The sequence below is a fragment of the Coturnix japonica genome, chromosome 1, assembly GCF_054131305.1.
Source record: "Coturnix japonica strain WE chromosome 1, WE-NBRP24, whole genome shotgun sequence".
In the NCBI taxonomy this organism is placed as follows: Eukaryota; Metazoa; Chordata; class Aves; order Galliformes; family Phasianidae; genus Coturnix; species Coturnix japonica.
Genome location: NC_140663.1, coordinates 100588341 through 100611379, shown reverse-complemented (window position 1 = coordinate 100611379; position 23039 = coordinate 100588341). Strand labels below are relative to the sequence as shown.

Genomic DNA, 23039 nt, shown 5'->3' with positions numbered 1-23039 from the left:
AAGAGCAAAACCACAGTCAGAAAAGCTCCTTGCGTTTCTGAGCACAGAACCACTGCTGTTTCATTATGATCTAGTGTTTCATTGACCAGACTCGGGTTTGGGAAATAGCAAAGGAACGTGGTAAAATACGATCTGTGAAAAAACTGATATGTTGAAAAACAGAGTTAGAATGGCAAATAAAAATAAAAATATTTTTTTTAAAAAAAGGTGCCCTTATAAATAAAGAGTCTCTTTTTTCCCTTAAATTTATTACTGCCACGAACCTGAAACTACCATGCATCCTCAAGAGGCAGGACAGAGCAGCAAGCATGGGGCTGCCCGCCCTGGGCACTGTAAGATGATGCAGAAGCTGTCATCTGGAGTTGATGTGCTCTGGGCTACAGACCAAGGCCCCTTTCTAGCTTGGGTCACCACTAGTTGCCAGCAGGACTTGGTCCATCTCCCTGGTGGTCCCGCGGGTGCTGAGACTGGAGCAGTGCTAAAGAGGATTCTTGTAAAAGGTCTCCTTCTTTCTCTGTGCCATCTTCCTGCTGGGTGTCTCTGCCTCTGGAAAACCAGTAGGTGCTTTACATGCGAGGAACATGAATGACATGGGCAACCCTGGGTGTCCTCACCTATGGGAAGGACAAGGAGACAAGTAGACGCAATCTGGTGTTTATTGCCCTGTAGTATTTTCTCAGTTTAAAAGCAATAAGGAGCCCTCGCTGTAATTATGCAATACTATTCAGATTTGTAAAGTAAGCACGTTAAAAAAACTTTAGAAAGCAGAATAACCAGCTAACAAGCTACAAAAATGTCTGAAGATATAAATCAATGATATACCTCTATGACTATGTTGAGGCATAATAACATGAAAAAAAAAAAAAAAAGAAAAAAAAAAAAGAAAGAAAGCTTGCAAGCCCAAAGCAATGCACACAGGAATTCTGTTGTTGTTTTTGTTCCTACGCACATGCCATTCATGTGAGGTGGTGTTTGTGCTTCGCTCGCGGTGGCGGTGAACGTCACTGTCTGGAACTGCGCAGGTAATGGATTTGGGACAACTTACAGGTGGTGGCACAGGGCTGCACTTGTTTTTCTTTCCTTCTTCAATGAAACGGGCTTGTTTTGCAACAAGGTTGAGGCATGGTGGGGAGGAAAGGTGGAGAGAAAGAAAAATTAAAGGGGAAAAGTGTGAAAAAAGAGGTGGAAATTAACAACAGGAGCACTTTATAGTTCTGTCCCCTTGGCGACATCTCAGCACATTCTTAATTTTTTTTACTGCTATGATTTCTTTTCCTTCTTGTTGCTATGCCTTAAGGAGCTGCCTGTAAGGATTAGACATGATTTGCACACAAATAAGAAGTTATTGGCCCAGGGGACCACTAAATAGCCACATATCTGCTCTCCCTCTGGCATCCCTCCCTCCTGCAGAAATTTGTGCTACAGCAAATGAAAGCGCCTCCATCCAGGAGCTCTCAGCTTCAAGAAATGCAGAGAATAAGTCTTAAGCCCTCAGGTGATGCTAGATGTGGGTGATGCTCCATGCTACAGACAAAGGAAGGACTGAGTCAATCTCTGCCCAGATTGACTGATGGGTGGCAGGAGACATCACTGTCCCACCTCAGAACAAGGTGGGAGTCTGCATCTTCTCCCCAGAAACAGGAATAGGATGAGACAGAATGGCCTCAAGTTGTGCCAGTAGAGGTTCAAGTTGGATATTATGAAATATTTCTTCTCAGAAAGAGTGGTGATGCATTGTAACCAGCTGCCAGGGAGGTGGTGGAGTCACTATCCCTAGAGGTGTTCCAGAGCCATGTGGATGTTGCACTGAGGGATGTGGGCACTGGGCATGGTGTGATGGGCTGATGGATGTACTGAGTGATCTTAGTGGTCTCTTCCAACCTTAATGATTCTGTGAACCTTCCCTTCTACCCCCAGTTTAACCTCAAGCATTGAACCTAGAGACAGTTTCCTTTCAGGGCTCTGAAAGACTTTTGATGCCATAATAATAAACCCCATGTCCTGTCTACATCTTGCAGTGTGAGGAGCTGGGGCATGGAAGGAGCAAAAGAAGAGGTGGTTATCTCTAGCTGTAACTGCCTGTCATCAGAAAGCTGGGGCGCAAGCACAAAGCACAAACAAATGTGGTCACTGAATGGTAACCTGCATTTCCTTGTTTGAAACATGGAGGCAGGCTGGGAAAATATGTACATGTGAAGCAGAGATAATTTCTGTAAAATATTCTGGAGATTGAGAGTCTCAACATTTATGAGGTTTGCAGTATTTGCTAGTTTCAGTTATTGAAGTAAGAAAAGCCTGCTATCATAGAGTCAGTATTTCTGCTTTCTGCTTGTTCGAAGCAGAAAAGGCGTGAGAAGGAGAAAAGAAGATTAAAGGTGAAACAACCCTGAGCAGGATGAGAGAGAATCATTTTAAGTTTTGGGTGTAGTTTCAGGTTGTTCTTTATTTTATCTGAACCGGTTGTCCCACCCCTCATTACAACGGCATTAAAACACGCCTGGGTGTGGTCACTTGAAGTTCTCAAGTGGGCAAAAATTTTCAGCTTCGTAAACATTCTCGAGGCGTGTATTTGTGGACCACTTTAAACCGTATATCCAGTGACACAGCACAGTCCTGCTGGCTTCTCCTCTGGCTTCTGTCCCTTTATTTGCTGTAGCTTTAGTCCAGAAAGGCTCACGTCATTCCTTCTCTCTGAACTTGAGCCCTAGCCAACATCACCAACGGCTGTATATCCCAGCCACTCCTATAGAGCACTCTGCCTCTGGAGTGGTCCCATGGAAGGACAAAAGCTCCTATTGCATTTCTATCAGGAATATGGAGGTTGGGTTTTTTTTCTCTTTATATTTCCTCAGATCATGCTGCTGGTGATCTTTTCCATTTCATTCTCCCTTTGTGCATTTTTCTCAAGTCAGGTTAAAATTTCAGTCTGCAAAGCAAGCGGTGCAGTTAGACACTTCACTTTGACTCACCAGAGGCTTTTGTCTTGTTCTTAGAACATGTGGTAAAGAACAGTGCATGCAAGGCTACAGTTATCGTACACATGTACAAAGCCTACGCTGGTTAATTTGATAGCTTCTTAGCAACCAGCAGCCTACTTTGGCTTCAAAACATGGAGTTTCTGTCTCTTCTGACTCCACGAAGTCTAGTAGCATTTGGAAAGCTTTCCCAACAAACCAAGATAACATTTCTCTGCTTCTGAAAGTATACACTATTACCATCCACATAGATATTTACAAACCTTCCATAAAAAATAAACATTCTGCAGAACTGGTTTGAAAGCCAAGAACAATCCACGTGACATCCAACAGCATAAGCTAGAGGGCTGTGTCACACCAGCTGTGCATGGGAGGCCTCCAAAGCTCAGGTTATCTGATAGTTATGCTAAGCATCCCTAACTGGATATGCACTTGTGATTTACTTATAATAAAATCACAGAATGGCTCGAGTTGAAGGGACCTCAAAGCCCATGCTGCCCCAACCCCAGCTGTGGGCAGGGCTGCCCCCCACCAGCTCAGGCTGCTCATCCAACCTGGCCTTGAGCACCTCCAGGGATGGGGGACCACAGCTTCTATGGGCAGCTGTGCCAGCGCCTCATTGCCCTCTAGGGAAAGAATTCCCCCCTGACATCTAACCTAAATCTTCTCTCTTCTAGTTTAAAGCCATTCCCTTTGTCCTATCTAAGAAGCTGGTCCCCCTCCTGCTTGGAAGCTCCACTGGATTACTGGAAGTCTGCAATGAGGTCTTCCTCGAACCCTCTCTTCTCCAGGTTGAACAAGCTCCCTCAGCCTGTCTTCATAGGAGAAGTTCTCCAGCTTTATGATCATCTTCATGGCCCCCTCTGGACCTGAAAACATCTCAATCCAGCATGCTGGCCAGAGAACTCAGGGAGATGGAAGTAAAAAACTAGCACATGCTCTCTCTGGCTAGGCCAGAAAGGTAATTAAATGGAAATGCCAAGAACAACTATTGCCTGCTGCACTGGGATCTGGAAACACAGAAGTGCTCCACAGTTGGTTTCCCTTTCTCAATTTGGCTGACCAGTTTTCTCATGAAAACTGGCTTGGTTTGATCTTGCTGTTCATTCTTCTGGTTTGCCTGCAGAAGGGTCAGTGCTGGAAACCAGGCACAAGAATTACCTTTCCTTTTAGTACTACCTTTTAAAAATTTTTAGAGCTCTTATTAATGCCCCTAAGGACCAACATCACATAAGATAGGGAAGTACATACATGGCATATTGCAGTGCTGTGTGTGAAGTCTGGAGCAATTTCAGGTTCAAGAGACATGTCACCATGTCACTACAATGTGGAATTTGAGCAAAACCTCTCTACCAAACTGTGCATCTGTTCTCTCAGAGCCAGGTCTGGGTGTGCAGCTCAACTCTGGTACAGCTCTTAGAAGTTTGGGTTCAGAGCAGACCTGAGCCATAGATTCTCCGCATATCCTTATACACGCGGAGGGACACAGATGAAATTCTAGCCTTGTGGCAGAGGTACGTGCATGGTAGATGGGTTGGGAGCCCTCATCTCTCATTAAGTGCAGGTTTTAAGTTGTCATGCAAAGTGAAACGTTGTCAACAGGCGAAACTGAGCTGTGCCCTTCTGCCTGCCTTTGTGTGTCATCTCATACGCTCAGGACAGTCATCCAAAGGACAGAAGGTGGGGGGGGTCAGACTCCTTTGCATAGACAAAGGGAAAATATCTGATCTCCCATGGCAAGTAGGAAGCCTTTATCTCTCAGCAGTGAATAAATGATCCTACAGAAATATTGAAAATGATCAAAGGATAATCGAATATTTTAGCTTTCCTTATACATGCTCTTCTCGCCTCTCTTTCTGCATAGAGTTTGTGTTTATTAAGTTCTGAAAAATTTAATTTATTTTCCAAGGATACACTGTAAATATATGGTGCTGAAGACTTGATAATTTAGGCTGTTATCCAGACTGGTGTCATCAGCAGAGCTCAGGGCTGCACCAAGTATTACACCCTATAAGATAACAAAACCAACAGACAGGTGAGAGATTTTGAGAGTATCTGGATCCAACACGATAAGCTCAGTGTTGATTCTTTTACTCAAGAATCGACTTTGCAAAGGTCGCACAGCACTGTTGTAAAGGACACAGAAGCGTGAACAACAACTTGTGATAGATTCCTTGCTATTACAATAAAAGGTACGCAGAGGTTCCTGGGACTCGCTTTTCACAGCATTTTTCTGACAAAGGGCTCATCAAGGACAGGGCACATCAGAGAACTAAGAACTCTTCTTAGTTGTGGCAACAAGAACACCAGAGACGTGTAAACACAAGCCCCAGATAAGCTAGAAAGGTTATCTTTCTTTTAGAAGGCATCCTTGCTGTGGATTGAGCCCCATACGGCTTTTACATTTTCCAAAGGCAGGAAATCTTGTTCTCATGTGCCCAGGAATAGCACATGCCTTTGCATCTGCACTCATCTCACTTAAAGTCAGAGTGCCTTTGAGCAGCAGGGCCAAGTAACAGCCACCCTGGATAGGTATCCCTCCATGCTAAATGCGTTTTAAGCTGGAAGTGTTGAGGAATCCCTTCAGCACACACAGACACCTCAGGAGCGTTTCAGCATTATATGCTTGTGGACAAAGAGGTAACTTCTGTGAGCATACAAAACGCTTCAGAAAACCCAGTTCCTATTTTTAGTGCTGAAAGGGGTGAAAGGTTCTGGAAATTGTTCTACAGCTGAGGCTCGGCGTCCCTTTGAACATCTGGTCTCTCCGCATCAGTCAGCCTCTCTGCAGTGAGTTTAAGTCAATCATGCAGCCACTGGGGTTTTCAGATTGGTATTTTCTGTAGCTTACCTATATAAGAACATCTTGCTGTGCTCTTCCAAGTAGCCACGTGCCTTGATGTAGCAGCTGCCTCTTATGTTTTATTAAAAGAAACAAAGAGGGGAAATGGTGCTGCAGAGCAGGCTAAAAAATGCCAAGATCGAATGGTATGATGCTGGCCTGTCCAGCGAGAATTTGGTTTATTGGAGATACAGAGCTATGGTGTAGAAGTACCATTTTCAAAGTAACAAAGGCCAGGATGCGGTAGATTATAGGGGGAAAAGGTAATATATATACTGGGTAACATAAGCTGTGGGAAACACTGAGTCTGGATACCTGTTTGGGTCTACATCAAACCAGCTGTTGGAAACAAGGAGCTAATGCCATGAGCTGAGGGAGATGACACTGCTGACACTGTCTAAAGTGTGCTGCTGTTTCCTTTCAAGCAGGACAGATGTTTTAGCTTGACTTCCTGCCCTGTGTAGAACTGCTTTCTTGATGCTGCTCTGCATTCTGATGCAGGGATGAGGGCATGAGGAGGTAAAGGCCAGAAAGTCAAATTCAAGAACTCTCTAAGAAACAAAAGGTTCCTCTTCCTTGCAGGATGCTGTCTGCAGATGGCCTCCTCCATGTTGACTTTGTTCTGTCCCAGATCTACCAAAGGACGTGGTGAAAGGGGTTCCCCAAACTGATGGGGTTTCACTATGCTCCTGAATCACACCACTTTCTCTCTATGACATACTGGTTCCTGTCAGAAAACCCTGCCTGCAACCCCTTTCCACCTTAAGTGTTATTCAGTGGCATGGAGGGGTTCCCAAGAAGTCTCAGTTAGCAAACTACGAAGGTTGAAGATCTTTTTTTTATTATTCTGTTCCTTTCTGAAGGCAGGTGTTTGCATTACCACAGCCATTGATCCTCTGTCCTTCACCGGCTGAACCTGTGGCTCTGCCTGCCCTCCCAAAGCACATAGACTATATCATGGAATCATTTGAGTTGGAAGACACCTTTAAAGGCCATCTGGTCTAATTCCCCTGTGATGAACAGAGACAGGGACCTACAGCTAGATCAGGGTGCTGAGAGCCCCATCCAACCTGACCTTGAGTGTCTCCACATCAGCTACATCACCACCGAGTTTTTCTGCAGAAAGCCTAGATGCAGCTGAAGGTGACCCTGAGGACAATTCTGCCTGTGTCCATGATCTCTTCTTAATCAAACAAACATGACTCAGCCTCTTACCAGGCCCCTGGGGCACAGCCAGTGGGGTGTACCCCAACCATCAGCAGCCACAGACAGCTCTGTTTGTGCCTGTCGCTCTGGGCTCCCTGTATCATCCATGGGAATAGCAGGCATTCTCATGGTATGAGTCATCTGATCTCTTGTAGGCGCCTACAGGAGGACAAGGCAAACCATGTCCTAGAAATGCCCACTTCCTTCCAATTTCCAATGAACTCAGGTGTAAATTTCTGGTTTGGGCCTTTGTTTCATATTTGTTCCCAAATATAGGTTTTGAAAGGATTTTCCTCCCCCCCGGGAGAATTGGCTCAATACCCATTCTTCAGATGGGAAAAAAAATGTTGATTGCTTAGAAGAATTTTGTCTCTTTGATGCGTTGATTACATATTTACATTCTGTTACAAATCAGGGAGCTGTGGGCAGTGTACAAAAATACATCATAGATATCATCCTTCCTCAGTGTTCTGCTCCTTTCTGTCCGTATCTCCATAGCAGATGGATGGATTCTTGTTTCAAGCCTAATTTTTGTGGGTTTTTCATTTTTTAAGACGGAATTTCTGTCCAGTATTTCCCCATTATCGTGACTTTGCTTCACCGACACATTCGTATGCCTGGCTCTAGCTGAGGGAGCTACTAATGAGCTTGGAATTAGGCATGAGCTTGGGAACTCTGCAGCATCAGGACCTCCATGTGATTCCTCTCTTCCCTGCTGCTTGCTCATTGCTAGTGCTTCTACTCCCCACAGGTGCTGGGAAAGACATGTCCTTGCTTTCAGTCAGAGATGATATTATCACCTGCCCTTAGCAATGTTATTTTCTTTCCTGCTGAGCTTAGGCAATACTCAACATGCCTAAACAGTGCATCCACAACAAGTAATGGCATCATCTTGCTTTCAAAACAAACTTGTGGTGGGTGGAATTAGCCATGCTGAATGATGCTGACCTGACTGATAACAATCAATGAAGAAACTACTTCAGCTATTCAGTCACTCACCTCTGGTCACCCTCGTTTTAGGGAGAGTGGGAGCTGGTAGTACTCCACATCGTGTCTACCACAAAAGGAAGAACTACTGGTATTTTTTAATCAAATGTCCATATAAACAGGTCATTGTTACAGAACTGCAGGGAAGTAAGGGTATTTCCACATCACCATATGTGGTTGTCCCTAATCTGTCCCTCTTCAGTTTCTTTCTGCCCACTGCCCATAATGCAAATCTTGCTGCTCCCCTGAACAACAATTACCACAAAACACCTGTGTGCAGCCTATTCTCTGTACAGGGTATTTCCTTTCTGAGCTAAAAGGATAACTGAGTGAAGAGAAAAGCACCTGGCTTGTGGTAAAGTTTGGCTGAGTTTTGCTTGTTATGTATGTCCAGATTTGCAGAAATGTGTGAGAATGATTTCAAAGAACATACAACTGGCTCTGCTGTCTTTAAGTCTCATCTTCTGCTTTGCCAGAGAAGAGCTGGCTTAAGTGCAGTATATTAGTTCAGAGCTGCATGACGCATCAAACATTAAGTGGAAGAGTTAGGCCTTCCTATGTCCTTCATTCATCCACAAAGAAAATTATTATAGGTGGGACAAAACCCAAAGTATATCATAGAATCATAGAATCCGCAGTTGGAAAGGACCTTTAGATGTAATCTAGACCAACTTCCCTGCAATGAACAGGGACACCACAGCAACATCAGGTTGCTCAAGGCCTTATCCCGCTTTGTCTTGAAAGTCTCCAGGAATGGGGCATCAACTACATCTCTGGGTAACCTGTTCCAGTGCCTCACCACACTCACTGTAAAAGACTTCTTCCTTATAGCCAGTCTAAATCTTTGAGCCTGAAGGCATTTCCCCTTGTTCTATCACCACAGACCCTGCTAAAAGTCTGTCCCATTCTTTCCTGTAGAAGTAGTGTACATAGTATATGCTTTAGTCTGTCTTCTGTCCTTCATCCCATAACCTTCCCCCTTATCTGGGGTTACCTCTCTTTGAGTGGGCTGAATTTTCCCCCAGGAATCTGAGCTAAAAAACAGAGGAGAGGGCCAAGTCTGTGCAGTGGGACAACTTGTCCAAAGAAGCAATGTTTTAGCTTCTGTTGTTGTAAAATCTTCTGTAGGACATGGTCGGCAGGACGCTGTGGTTAGAGGAAGGTTGGTTTGTGTCTGTTGGAAGGCTGAACAGAAAAGTGGGAGAGGTGAGCATTATCAGAGACTAGGTTTCAGCATCAGTTATGGGGGAATCTGTGCCAGGAGCTGGAATAAGGCACAGGTCTGAGCTGTAAAGAGGCAGGAGCTGGGCACAAGGCAACAGGCTGGTGCCTGGCAGAGAAGCCAAGGGCACCTGGCGAAGATTGTGTTGTGGCTGGAGAGTTGTACAGCTAATCCTCAGTTGTCTGATCTTGTTAGACCTTAGATGCTAGAGAGGTTGAGTGCTGCCAAAAGCCAGGTTGATAGCTCTGGCTGGGGGAAGGTGAGCTGAAAATGACAAGAACTTCAGTTGCAGTCACAGAAGGCAGGGAGCTAGAGGAGAGAAGAAGGCAGTGCTGGAAGAAAAGTGTTTACTGACCTCTTACTTCCAACTCCAGGGTGTCAAGCCTGCAGAGAGCACACAGAAGAGCACTTACTGCACTGAGTATATGCTGCAGTCATGCACAGAATAGAAACCAAGCTAGAGAGTCCTACAGTTCTGCTGCTGCCAACAGAGCCTCCTGAGAAGTGCTGTCTAATTGCACATCTGCTGACTTATATATTGGTATAACTGATGCCAAAATATGTATACATGTTAAATACAAGTATATCTTACAGTATATCTTAAAGTACATAGAAATGTAAAAACAGCTTTCTATATTTTCCCTAAAAGAATCAGTCTGAATCTTAACTATCTCTTATCTAAGATGATGCCTTAGAGACTGGAACTCTGTTTCAACTTAGTCTGCAAAGCTCATGTTACAAAGTAAAACAAGTGGCTGAAACCAAGCTGTAATCAGCTATTCCTCCAGTTTGGCTGTGAGTGGAAGAAGCAGGATTTCACTTGCAGGCATGCTGCGGGCTTTTTGACGTAGCTTAATGTGGTAGCACCTGTCCTTCAAATTACTGAGTGCTGTATAATGCTGAGTGCTGGGAAAGCTCAGGCTCAGAGAGTTTCACACTCCCAGCTGCAGTACCTGATTTTTTCTCTTGCCCAAGTTTTCCATCCCAAAGTGAATTTTGTGGAACTTGGTGAACCCACTTGGCAAATGTTCTGATGCATTAGTGATGGGGAGTTCAGAAAATGCAGTGAAATAATGGCTTTTTAGAGCAGAGCTTGAGCAACAAGCAGCACACAAAACCTACAGATCACAGATGCAGAATAGACCAAAGACCAAAACAGCAGTGCTCTGGCAACTTTGTACTCTGAGTGAGGTAAGAATTTATAAAGCAGGCAATTAGAGATTATTTCCCAAGGCAGATACATAAGGATGATGATGTAAGGCCACAGGTGGCTTTAATCATAGCATTTCCTAACTTTGGATTCTGCACCTCCATTAATGTTGTTTTTAAGGAGTGCATTAAACACTGTAAGGAGCTGATGCTGATGATCAAACAACAGCTCTATGAGCAGGATTTATCTGGAATGAGGGCAGGCTCTGCATGAAAACCCACTATCCAGACATTCCTCATGCAGCCACCAGTTAAGGATTTGGTACTTCTGTAGCAAGGCTTCACATTAAGTACTGTTCACAAAAGGAAGGGAAAAGACTTATTCTTCAAAGAGGTGTATTCTTATTGCATTTACATCAAGGGCAGTAACACCACCTAATGGCATTGACCAGTCTCACCTGGGGCCTCTTCCCACCCTGTCCCTGAACTCAGACAAGGATTCAGCTCAGTATGGGGTTGGCAGTGCCTGCCTGACCCATGCTGTAGGTGTGATTGCTTCCTGCCCTGTCTCCTAGATGGTCCTAAGATCTGTGCCACAGGTAGCACACCTCCAGCCTTACCTCCTGGATGGAGCCCTCGGACCTATGCTATAGTTCTGTCAGCACTGTTACTGACCCTTTCTGCCTTAGCTCATAATGGAAACCTCTAGGTAGACCCTGGCCCTGCCTCATTCCCTTACCGTTTTTGGGCCATCAATCAACCTCTATTACTTTCTGAGCCTGCTCACAATGCTTGGCTCCTGGAGGATGATGCCTGCTGTTGAGAGCATGGCCAAGGCTGGGGTCACCCTTGATGCCCAGTTCCGCATCTCTAAGGGAGCAATTGGCCCTTCTGGTATCCCAACACCCTCCATTGGACCTGGAAATGACACAAGCTCCTTGGAATTTTAATATGGGCCCTTTGAAACTCTGTGCAGGTAAACTCTACTCATTCTGGTACCTTCTGAGCATGAAGGTTTTGTGCAGACTGGGGCAGCTGGGCCATCCTTATCCTAGTCAGGAAAAGAAGGCACAGAAACCTTTCTCTGACCCACTGCTACACTTTTGCTATGGTTCAACCCTCTGCTTTGCCATCTCACTTTGAAGCTTCGCTGCTAGAAGGCAAAATGCTCTCCAAAATTCTCCCTGACAGCTGCTGACTGCACTGGTAAAGAAGGCATATTGGGCTGGTTGTGCACAATGCCTGCCTGTTTGCCAGTTTTCCTGCTCACTGGGCGTAACACCATGGGTCAATGTATAACTTGGGGTAATGGTTTCAGATGACACCATGAGCTATGAAGAAACATCCCATGTGAAACTCAGTGTATGCAGCGTGGTTTTGGGGAAGGGGAAGGTTTGAGTTAAAAATCCGACCTGCTCAGATACAGCTACATTGATCCCAAATAGATTAATCAATTCTTGGAGATTTAGAAGCACAAACTAACTAGTTTTCCTCTTTGTGTGTCTCTCCCCCTTTCCAGGCTAATCTGCAGGAGCAGAGAGAGTATGAGAAATGTTCACTAGGAGAGTCCCAAATTGTTCTGATCTAAAAAGGGAATCGGGACTCTCAAAGAGACCACACTCCCTTGTGACATGAAGCCCTTGTGGGCAGCAGTGAGTTTTGACCATTCTTGGAAAAAGACAGAGCTAGATAGAAATGGGCTCAGAAGTTTGCCATGAAAATTAAACCTTGGAGATTTTGTTCTAATAGCTGTGCATATCCAAACTTGCTGCTGCTTGACTGTCTCAGCCTCCCTCTGTCTCCCTTCCTTGTGCCCCTACCACTTGCCCCGCATCTCTGCCTTCTCATTCATCAATCACTGGTCCTCATCTAATCAAAGCCTCTGGCACGGCTGCAGGCCACATGGCACCAACCCCACTGGGCCAGTGCCAATAAAGTTTGGGAACTTGCCAGTTTGCATTGGCTGCGGCCAAGTATTTAATTTTTTTTTCATATTTTTGTGATGGTACATCATATAGATTTTTAAATTATTATTATTTTTCTTTCTCTCCATCTCTGGAACAATAATTCAGGTCCTGTCCTTGTGGATCTTCCTGGCTCACTGATTTAGTCCTGTAGGTCTGTTTCATTTGACCCCACTAATCACTATATTCTGAGCTTTTGAGGAAACAATAGAAAGGGCTTTATAAAGCTCCTTAGCAAGGTGACCCCCCTGTCCTGTCCAAGGTGTAGGCAAATGCCAGCAAAAGGCAAACAAAGGGAAAATAACTTTGACTTCAAATAGTCCTTGAAGCCGGTTCTTACAGCACCTCATTAGTGTATGCCAGCGTAAGGTGACACTGTCAGTTTGCTTTGTTTTGTGTTAGCAGCAAGTTTGGTGATGCTTCCTTGCTCTTGTGATCTGTCGTTTATCTTGTGATATTTATTGCTTTATAAATGTTGGTGGTCACATGAGAATCTGAGCTATCCATTTCTATGCTGTTTCTAGGTCTCATGGTCAGAGGGATATGTTTAAGGCCCTCCACAGTGAGCGTGAAGACAAGGATATCAGAAGACAAATAGACCTCCAGGTAGGCCAAGGTTTCTTTGTTTACCCGTTTTCTTTTACTTTTCAAAGCAAGCTGCTTAAGTCACTCTAATCCAATGTCATGACTTGGGGAAGCTTGAATTGGGACTTTCCAAGCATGTGAGATTAGTTACATGCTATTTATGTTTCAGCTTTGTTTTGCTCTCCTTGCTTAGACGCCCTCCTTGGGCTTGCTCTCTATCCTGACATTAGGCTGCAAGTATTTGTTCCTCAGGCACAGCGAGTATAGAAGTTGGATAGGAGACTGAGAAGCAGATGGAGCACTCACCATCTTTTCTCACCCAAGGTTTTCTAGGGAAAGGACAGCTCCACAGTGAGGTTATGGATGGCTTTAGAAAGTACAACACAGAAGTTCTACTGAAGTTGTACCCCTTTTAATCAATGTGGGGTTTTCCCCACCCCACAATTTCTAGCTCTCCCAAGCATGGAAACTGGGAAACAATGGAAAAAATGAGGCAGCCTGCCCTTTCAGAAGACAATTTGTAATGTCACTCTGCCTGCCTGCCCACAGCCTGCAGGTGATGCTGATCATGTTTACAGGAAATGCCATGAGTAATCTGCAAAGTGAAAGCAGCTTATCCTCGGTGAGGGCCTGTCTGATGGGACAGAGCCATGCTGTGTTGCTGGGTTCATGGGCTGGATAGGAGCAGCCTGAGGAGGAGGTTGTGTAACAATTCTTCCAATACTGGTATATTGGTAAGACAGCTTGAGGCCAATGTGACTCTGACAAAAGGCCTTGCTTCGCATTGCCACCTTGCTGGAAGAAGCAAATTCTAGACCCTTTTTCACCTCATTCTTTTTGCCCTTACCCTGTTGTATGTTGACTCCAGGATGCAGCACAACCTCAGCCCAACAGAACATACCAGTTATCTCCTGAAGGATTTGGAGCACCTCTGTCACTCCCTCCCTCCCTTCCTCCCTTCCTCCCTCAGTGTAATGCTCTACTAACTGCACTCTCTGGCCATTATCTAAAAAGCATACAGTGCAGAAAAGGCTTGTGCATCCTTTGCAGATGCCTACAGCTCCTGGAGACAGCATGTGGCTGCTGAGCTCCACAGGTAGTCCTGCTGCTGGCTCAGTGCAATTCCTGAGTGTGCTGGGAGACCTCCTCCCTTTCCATGTTTCCTTGAGATCCTCTGTAGGAACCATCTTCCAACCACCCCCATGTCCCTTTTCCTGTTCCTCAGCACAGATGTTCTTTCAGTATGGTTTTGAGAGACTGAGCTGTGCCTCCTGTGAACCAACACATTGTAGTTTACGCCTATGCTCTCCTGTGCTATTGTTCCCAGCCTGCTATCATTTCACATCAGCATTCATTCCAACTTTCAGCTCCTTCTCATTACTGAGGTACGTGCACATTATTAGTACTTACAGACCCAGAACAGGGCCGGGTCTCTGTGCCAGGATCTGTAAGGAATGATCCTGCTATGGAGCAAACACAGCCGAGTTCAACAAACACAGCAAGCAGAGATCGTACCCGATGTTCAGAGGCAAGGAGGCAGCCTGCTTTTGTGTGGCACTGGGCATTCCTGGCATTTCTCCCTGATCCTTGCAGAAAGAAAAGACAAAGTACATTTTGCACCTGTCCCAGAAGAATACTCAATTCAGTGTTCCCTCTTCTTCCCAGAGCGTAGCAATCTGACAGGGACATGGAGGCACATAGAGGGAGGTGCAGACGCAAGGAGGAATGTGGAGGAAGACAGGGGGCCTTGAAGTAATGTTGAGGGAGATGGTGAGACCTGGAGAGCTGGAACATGGAAGAATGCGTGGGGATACAGAGAGACATAATACAACATTCATAGATATGGAGAGACATGGAGGGACATAGGAGAATGTAGGTTCTGGAGCAGGTGAGGACAGGCTTCCTGTGAGCCTGCAGCTGGACAAAGTCTCAGATTGATCTGGGAAGAGGGAGGTTGCCCAAGACCAATTTCATGCACTGCTTGCTGGGCTTGCAGCACAGAGAAGCCAGCTAGTGCTGTTTTGGCCACAGACTTAGTGTGTTTGTACCCTGCCCATTGTCAGGAGGAAACCTGCCTTGTGAGCATTGTACTTGGCTGACAGGATTGGTATCTGTTCCATCCCTCTTTCCAGCAGAGCTTCTTTACCCAAACATTGTTTTCAATAAAAATGTTGAAAATGAACACAGTCCAGACAACAGTGAAATGCCTATAGTCAAACTGCACAGTGGGCTGTCTAAATCCACACTCAGCTGTGCATGACAACCTGATGCACCACACCTACCAGAATTAGTTCTAAACAGCTATTTGCTTAGCTGCTGCTGCTCTGGAGGGCCATCTCAGTAACAAGCAAAAAATATATATATATATCCTGGAAGAAATGCAGCATTCTTATAGAATGTGAGCAAATCTGCATTCTGTTTTCCATGGTTATTTAAACCATAATCCTTCTTTGACTTGGCCTAATAGCTGTGGCATGTGTAACGAGCCAAATGTCACAGAACTGCTTCCTATTACCTTGCGCTGTAAACAAAGAATGGGCATGAGCTTTGTCTCTTTTATGCCTCCCTTTGCCTTCATTTAAAAAGTTATGGAGCCTGCTAGACTGTGCTTACACTTATATGAAAGACTTATGTGGTGATCTGCGTCTTTTTCCCAGCCAAAAATTACATTGACCACTAAGTCTGAGTAAATCCCCACATCTTTTCTTCAGGTCTCAGCTAAAGGTATAACTATCTTGACCTTCTGGGGCCTTCTAATTTTGCTTAGTTGAGAATTCAAGCTGGAAGTATGTCCTCCAGTTATTCAGCTGTTCTGTGGTTTCTTTAGGCTCCTTAGGATGTGTCTCAGTGGGCAGGTGAGGGCAGACCCAAATTAATTGCACCCACACCATGTCACTCATATGCAAGGAACTTCTAGCCCAGAAGCTGTGTGATTCTGCAGGCAGCACTGTGCCAAGATAGGGAAAAACCTGCAGTTTGGCTCAATACCCACCTGGTGGTGGATACAAACAAACCCATGTGTCCTGTACCGAGCCTGCCTTCATCAGTTCATTTAGTACATACAGCTCGGCTCTCAGTGGCCCAGAAAGTGTGGGGTTTGCCAGAACTGAAGAGTATGTATGTTTATGGAGGTGAGGGAAAAACATGCATATTTTTTTTAAACCTGAAAAACTGGCTCATCTGTGCATCATAACAGGGATTTTGGAATTGAGGCTGTTGTGATGGTTGTGGGCTAGAGCAGTGCTGCACTACTGGGACACTTACAGGCTACCTCCACACTTAGCATTACTCAGAAGACAGACATTCTCTTCTCCCTTTAGCTGCCTGAACTGGAAGGCTTTTGCATGACTGTAAAGGAAAGAGCTTAATTCTTCTTTATGACCTGCTTCAAGCAAAGCTGCAGCAACCAAATGGACCGTGCTGTGCGAAACCCAACGTCATGCTCGTGTGAGTCAAACATCCCCCTCTGGTGCTGGAGAGTTCAGCTAAAGAGCAAACAATGGTAAACACCAGCAGCTGAAAGCAGGAGTTCTTTTGCTTTCTTCATGGCAACAGCCCAGCAGACTTACAGAGATCAAAAATTACCTTATCACCTGGAGGTCTGCGGAGAAGCCAAGAGATGTTGAAACCTCCCACCACCTCCAACATCAAAGGCTGCAGCAGGTATCTTTCCAGGTGCTTTTTCACAGCCAGACTCAGTGAAAGCTCCCATTCAAAAGGCAGTAACTAGGGAACATTAGGTGTAGCTTCTGGTGGCTGAACTGGTTAAAGTTACCTTTCAATGTCACCAGAATCACACACTAAAAGGAGAAAGTCAAGGAGGAAAACAAAAAGACTCCTACCTAGGGGACTGGCTGCTTTACAGGGGCTGGTAATGAGATCATACTGCCATGATTCAAGGTCACAAATTTGCCTTCAGATAAGGTGTAACAACAGCCTCAGTCTGTAATGGTGGCTGTTCAGCATCCTGTGTGAAATTAATGGATAGTCTCTTGTAGGCTTTTAACTTAACAAGATGATTGCTGTAGGTTTTGTAAAAAAAAAAATATCACCAAACACAACAACTAAAATGAGCTGACGTGTGATAGTGAATAACAAAGTTCACTGAAGTCTTTTGTACTGACACACTGCATTATGATGTATTCACACCACTTCACTGTTCTTTGTTGGAGCTTTAGGGCAGAGATGTTAACAAAGGATGTTCTGTATATTTGCAACATAACAAAATATGTTTTTTTTGTTTTTTTTTTTTTTCCATTAGGGCATGACTACTATCACATATGACTTTAACCGTGTCATAAGGTAGCAGCAGTGTCCAGAAGCAAGGCCTTTTCTATCTTACAGCTTTTGAGAACACCTTGTCTGAACAGATGCAGGCTGCTTTCTGCTCTGTACCTTTGTGCAGGGAGAGTTCAGAGTTCGTCGTGCAGTCCCGTCGTGCTGTGCTTGCCTCCTTTTGAGTTCACTGTATTAAAGATGAAGGTATTGGTAACATTCAATTTTGGCTTTCATATATATATATATTTTACGTATTGTGAAATGCTTTCAGTACTGCTGTACTGCAGTAACCTATTCATTTATGTGCTTTTAGGCACCTTTGGGTAACAGAAATTACACCTATAAGCAACAATGAAAAGACAGACCAAAAACAAACCTGTCAAATCTCTCATTTCTGTAAAAGCAGGGTGAAAAAAGAGGCTGAAAATGGTGCCCTCTGCTTTCTGGTGATCTTGTGCATTCATCAACAAGGTGCCCCAAATCCATTCTTAACTACAGCTATAATCTCTTTTAACAAAGGTGCCTCCTGGGTACTGGCGAGAGACTTGTAGGATGTGTTTATTATTGTTAAATCTCTGATAAGTTAATTCCGGTTCTGGCAAATATTCCTATGATTTGCTGTTGGCAAACAGAAAAGCCACTCTACTTTGTTGCTGTAGGTGCAGTCCTGATGCCTCGTGCTGTGTATAAAACAGAGGTTTTGAATAGTGGACAATCTGCAGTCCAAAAAACCACAACCTTCTAGTGAGCAGAAGACAGACTGGTAGGTGACAAAAACAGAGTTCACTGACTGCAGTTTGCAAAATGCCATAGGTTATTTCTGTTTATTGCCTGGGATTGTACAAGAAGATCAGAATTTAAGCTTGGACATTCTTGGATATTTTCCCCATGAGACTTGCGTCTGTACAGAGAGAATGTTATAATATTCTTTCTTCTCCTTGGAGTAGGGATGATATCCCCTTGGCAACATGAGTGATCACTTAAATGGAACAATAACATTAAGCAAGTGTTTGCAGTTGTCCTTCAGGGTGCTTTAGCATCTGGAAACAAGAGAAGAAGTGGTAAGCAATTAGGAAGACAGAAACATGCTTGGGAAAGTAAAGCATATTTCAAAAATGGAATTATTCTATAAAAAGAGTCAAAAACGTACCTTTAAATGAGCAGTTTGGGAGAATGTTCTATAGGCTACTTAGGATGTGACTACTGAATATGAGGGATTTACCCCTTTCTCTGTGGGGTGAGCCATTGTCTGAGAAAAGACTTTGATCTGGCTCAGGCTCTGCCCAGACAGGGAATATCTCAGTCAATGACTGTCCCAGTGAATCACATTTCTGTGCTCAATGCCTTCTCCCAGCCATGGGAGGAAATGAATAATAACTACAGCTACCTCTTTGGCATCTCTACATGAAACAAGTTAGGGGAGCATTTTCAGCTAAGGCTAAGAGGAAAGCTCCAGCAGGATCAAGGAGTCTTGTACAGCAACTCTTGGACCCAGTTGCCATTCAGCTCAGAAATAGTTCTCTGCAAGGCTTCTACTAACATTAACAATTTGTCCCTTGCATTGGTGGAAAGCTGTCAGGATCCCTGAATCCATAGTGGTTGGATGGAATAGCTGAGCCCCAGTGCACTTCACACAGCACCCACAGCACCATCGCTTGCAGAATTATGGGCTTTAACTCAGCTCTGTGGATTCATCCCTTGCTACTTCCTCACTGGCCTTTCTGGTTGACACAAAACTCAGACTTTCACCCATGCGAAGTTCAAAGCAGCTGCTCACTGTGAGTTCCACTTCCCAAGGGAGCACTCTTTCTCAGACTAAAGTATGGAAGGTTGGTGCCTCCAGCAAGGAGCAGAGAAGGGCTGAAGCACAGATCACACTGCAGCTGAAGAAGGTGATTACAGTTATGAGGCCAAAACAAGCAGCTAAAATATGGAAGTCAGGCAACTTGGTTGAATTGGAGTTTGACAAGGGAGCAGAGCTTCAGTAGGATGTTTTTAACAGTCTGATATCTGGAAAGTCTCTTTCCTTAAGTGGACAGTTACTACAAACAAAATGGCCTTCTCCTTCTTTTGTCAGGATTAATTCCTGCAATCCATACTGTACATTTCTCTGCGCTTGTCTGCTAACTATGTAGAAAGTGCTGAGCAATCATGCATAATTTATTACTCTTAATTAAAATGTACATTTATTGTCAGTCTTTTGGGGTAATTAAAGCACCATTGAGAGAATAGGTTTATGTTTTGTATCTTTTGCAAAAATAAACAAATAATGTTTTGTGTTCTGTTTGAAGGGGCGCAGTTGATCACCAAGCAGGATGCAACTAAACTTCCAGAGTAGGTCTGTCAGTTAGCATGTATCTAATATTCAACAGGATGTGAACCTACTTTGCTATAAAGTGGGTTGCCTTATTCTCTGTGGAGCTAAATGCTTGTGTTTTGGTTTTTGGCATAGATGGAAAGTATTATTTATAGATGTATTTCTACACTCCATCCCCAAATCCAGACTATTTTATTGGCCTCCAGCTGTTCCTCAGAAGCCTACAGAGATACATTTGATGTATTGCAGTGCCTACTGTAAACACCTGACTTACCAAAGCATCCTGCAGGTTAGATCAGGCTTCATAATTTATAGATCTTGAAGCTCCCCATGCAGTTGGGTATCTATGAAATGAAGGAATAAGTGCATGAAAAGAACAATTTTCCACAGGGATGGGATAGTGAAAGGATGCACAGGGTGAGACTTTGTAGAAATTGCAGTAGAACTGTCCTTGAAGATTTGCAGAATGTAGTGAAGGTGATCTTGAGATTGAGGAAGGGTGGATATTAGGAAACTTTTCTTATCAGAAAGAGTAGTGACGTGCTGGCACAGGCTGCCCAGGGAGTGATGGAGTCACTGTCTCTGGAAATGTTCAAGAAAAGGATGGATGTCACACTCAGTGGCACAGTCTAGAATGGTCACAGGCATGGTTTGATAGTTTAACCTGATCTTAGAGGTCTTTCCAATCTTAGTGATTCTGTGACTTGATGAAGTGCAAAGAGCTCATGAAAGAGAACTGCTATGGGGCCATGCATGGGTAGAGAGGAGAGGCTTCCCAGCTCCCCCTCACAAATTGCTGTGGGATTGGGATTGTTTCACCACCACTCTTCTGCTTGTTTCTTCTTTCTGACAAAAACATGATCTGTCTCTGTCTGCATCCTGTCTTTCTGTCTCTGCCTCCCATGGACAGGCAGACAGAAAGTCATTTCAGCTCTGGGGGAGGGTTTTGTACTGAGCAGAAGCCTCTCAGACAAGGAAGGGAGGTGTTTTGCTGTGCCATCCCCTGAAGTCATGTCTTTCTCAAATCAAGGCTACGTGCAGCTCTCTGGGAAGGTCTGACATTCATTACCTGCCTTCTGCCATAATCTTATTGCTTCAGAAATATGCAGGGAATTTCATGATCCACCCTTCTAGCCCAGTCAGCACGCTCAGCCCTCAGTCCAACCTCCCAGGCCCAAGTCTCACTGGGCAGGCCAGGTGGATGCTGGAGTGGCCCAGTATCAGCTCTGTCACTGTAGGCAGTACCGAGTGAAACTGATTATTATCAACAGCATGTGTACAGGCTGCGAGGCTTTTGATGTTGGGGTTCATGTGTGTTGAGTTAGCCAGCACACCTTAATCAGATTTTATTTTCTTTTTTAAACGAAGATTCGAAGAGCTCTTATCTCCCCATCCTTTGAACTCGTGCTTTGCTGACGTCTCCACAAGAGACACAGCCTTCCCTCTGCCAGGTCCCAGCAGGACCCAGCCACAGCTCCAACTCAGCAAGGCAAAATGGCAGGCACCACTGGGTGTGCTGAGACAAGCCTGGCACGGCTCTGGAACAAGGAGCTCATCATCCGCCTCTGTGATGTTGGACCATATTTTACCAGTGGGGTTGGGGACAGATGGAAAAAGGACAGGTAAAAGCCATTGGAAGAGGCTCTGATGAATTCAATAACAGCCTGGCTGTTCTGGCCTTCCCTGAGCACCAGCCATTTCCTCATGGGTGCAGGGAGTCTCCAGAAAGCAAACCCTGAAACTCATCAGCTCTGCTTGCAAAATTCAGAGTCTTTGTCCTAACCACAAACACTTCACCAGCACCCCACCCGCCACAGAACACAATAGCTCATTCCCTCCATGCCTCTCCAAGCTTTTCACAGATATTAGTCAACATTTTCATGTTATTATTACAGCTTTACTTTATTACTCTCCATTTTTTAATAAAAATGCTCATGCTGCTTTGGTCCAATTCTTTATTTATGACCCAGTCTGATTTAATAGCCACATGTAAGACTGCATTGAGGGAGAAAATGGACGTGTTTGATTTGTTTCAGGATCATTTCTGAAACATTTTTCCAGCACACTTAATAGACTTCATCCTCCTGGGGAAGCCCAGGTACCGGCCAGTGTGTGCTGGCCTTGCTGTAGCATTGTCCACAATAACAAGTTTTCCCTCTGCAGAGTGCTGTGCTTTTCCCCTGTCTCACATTTCATGTCTACACGCATCTGTTGCCTGTGATAGTCAGGCACTATCTGTGGGTCAGGTCCTGCCTGCTGCCTTCACGAGCCCTTCATGTGTCTGGGGAGAGGCCTGGGCAGAGCCCCAGGTGCCTGAGGGACAGGAGCTGAGCACACGCGATGGCTTCACGGTATTATCTCACAGCCACGCCAGAATAATCTCTTAGGTGGATTATTTCCAAAGCCACAATGAGAGTGTGCCATTTCCAGAGACTCAGACAAAGTGCTCACGGAGCCATTTCTTGTTATGTTTGCCCACTGATGAAGGTTAGGTAAAGGCCATGTGTTACTCAGCCTCCGCTATAAAGACCCTCAGTGAGTGCATGTAAAAGCAGAAGGAGGGGCTCGCTTTTAGAGCCCAGAAGATCGTTAAGAGCCTGGCCGTGAATCATACAGCTCCTGAAACCTCTGAGCAGTGTCAAGGGAGGAGGCAGCCATCTGACAACTGCTGGGTCAATCCCAGACAGCTTGCCAGGGAAGCCTATCAAGCCCCAGTAATTGGGTTTGATTTAAATCTTTCTCCTCATCACCCCTTCTGTATTGAGTCATCTCCACCAAAGGCAAGAGAGGCTGTCTCTGGAGGAGCACAGCCATGCTAGTACCTATTAGCAAGTCACCATCACTTTTGTATCTTATTATTTCCATCTCAATTTTGCTGCTCCGTTGGAGTTGCAAGATGACAATAATCAAGGAAGCAGAGGCTTTTGAGCCTGGTTATTTGCCCCCCAGCTATCTGAAGGATAATGCATAGAGCTCTTTCCCCAGAACTGCAGTGGCTGCAGCAGGGTCTGTGACACTACAGCAAGAGGGTATAAGAATCTTGACCCCTCGGGATTGCACGTACCAAGGAAGCCATTTTGCAGGGTATTTTTTCTTCATTTTACTGCCTGTTTCTCACACTGAAAAAATGCAGCTCTTTACCTGAGGCTACAGGCTCATACAGGCTTCTCTTGTGACTAAGCAGCATACTGCTTTGCAATACAATGCTTTTTGTATGGAGCAAGGACAGGAGTGCATGGGGGAGCTGGCAGAATAACCTAGCCCTGATCTGATCTTTCAGCATGTCTCATTGTTGTGTTGGGACAGAAAATGTCAGCTTGCTGTTGCCTTGCTCACGATCTCAGAGGAGAAGGGTGAGTGGGAAAGGATATCACAGCAAAGAGAAATGGATCTCAATGACGGGCTGCAAAAGCTAGCTGGTTAAGTTAATAAGCACTTCCTTTGGTACCACTCGAGGAAGAGAGGTCTCATGGCATCAGAAGAAGAGAAATAGAATCTAGACTGCCCTGGGCTT

General features: G+C 44.8%; 2 long non-coding RNA genes across 7 annotated transcripts; one reads left to right on the top strand and one right to left on the bottom strand.

The window, feature by feature from the left end:
- Positions 1-229: 229 nt before the first annotated feature.
- Positions 230-16743, bottom strand: LOC146762609 (uncharacterized). Its single transcript, XR_014946491.1, has 2 exons — positions 16516-16743; positions 230-614 (listed from the first exon to the last, which is right to left on the bottom strand). It is a non-coding gene; the product is annotated as an uncharacterized LOC146762609 (long non-coding RNA).
- On the top strand, positions 12648-21466 carry LOC107323982 (uncharacterized). 6 transcript variants are annotated; one of them, XR_014946485.1, is made up of 4 exons: positions 12648-12951; positions 16323-16377; positions 16486-16593; positions 17192-21466. It is a non-coding gene; the product is annotated as an uncharacterized LOC107323982 (long non-coding RNA). The 6 variants fall into 6 exon arrangements; XR_014946484.1 differs by having other exon boundaries at positions 16251-16377; XR_014946481.1 differs by having other exon boundaries at positions 16251-16593; positions 17192-17971; positions 20894-21466.
- The last annotated feature ends 1573 nt before the right edge of the window (positions 21467-23039 follow it).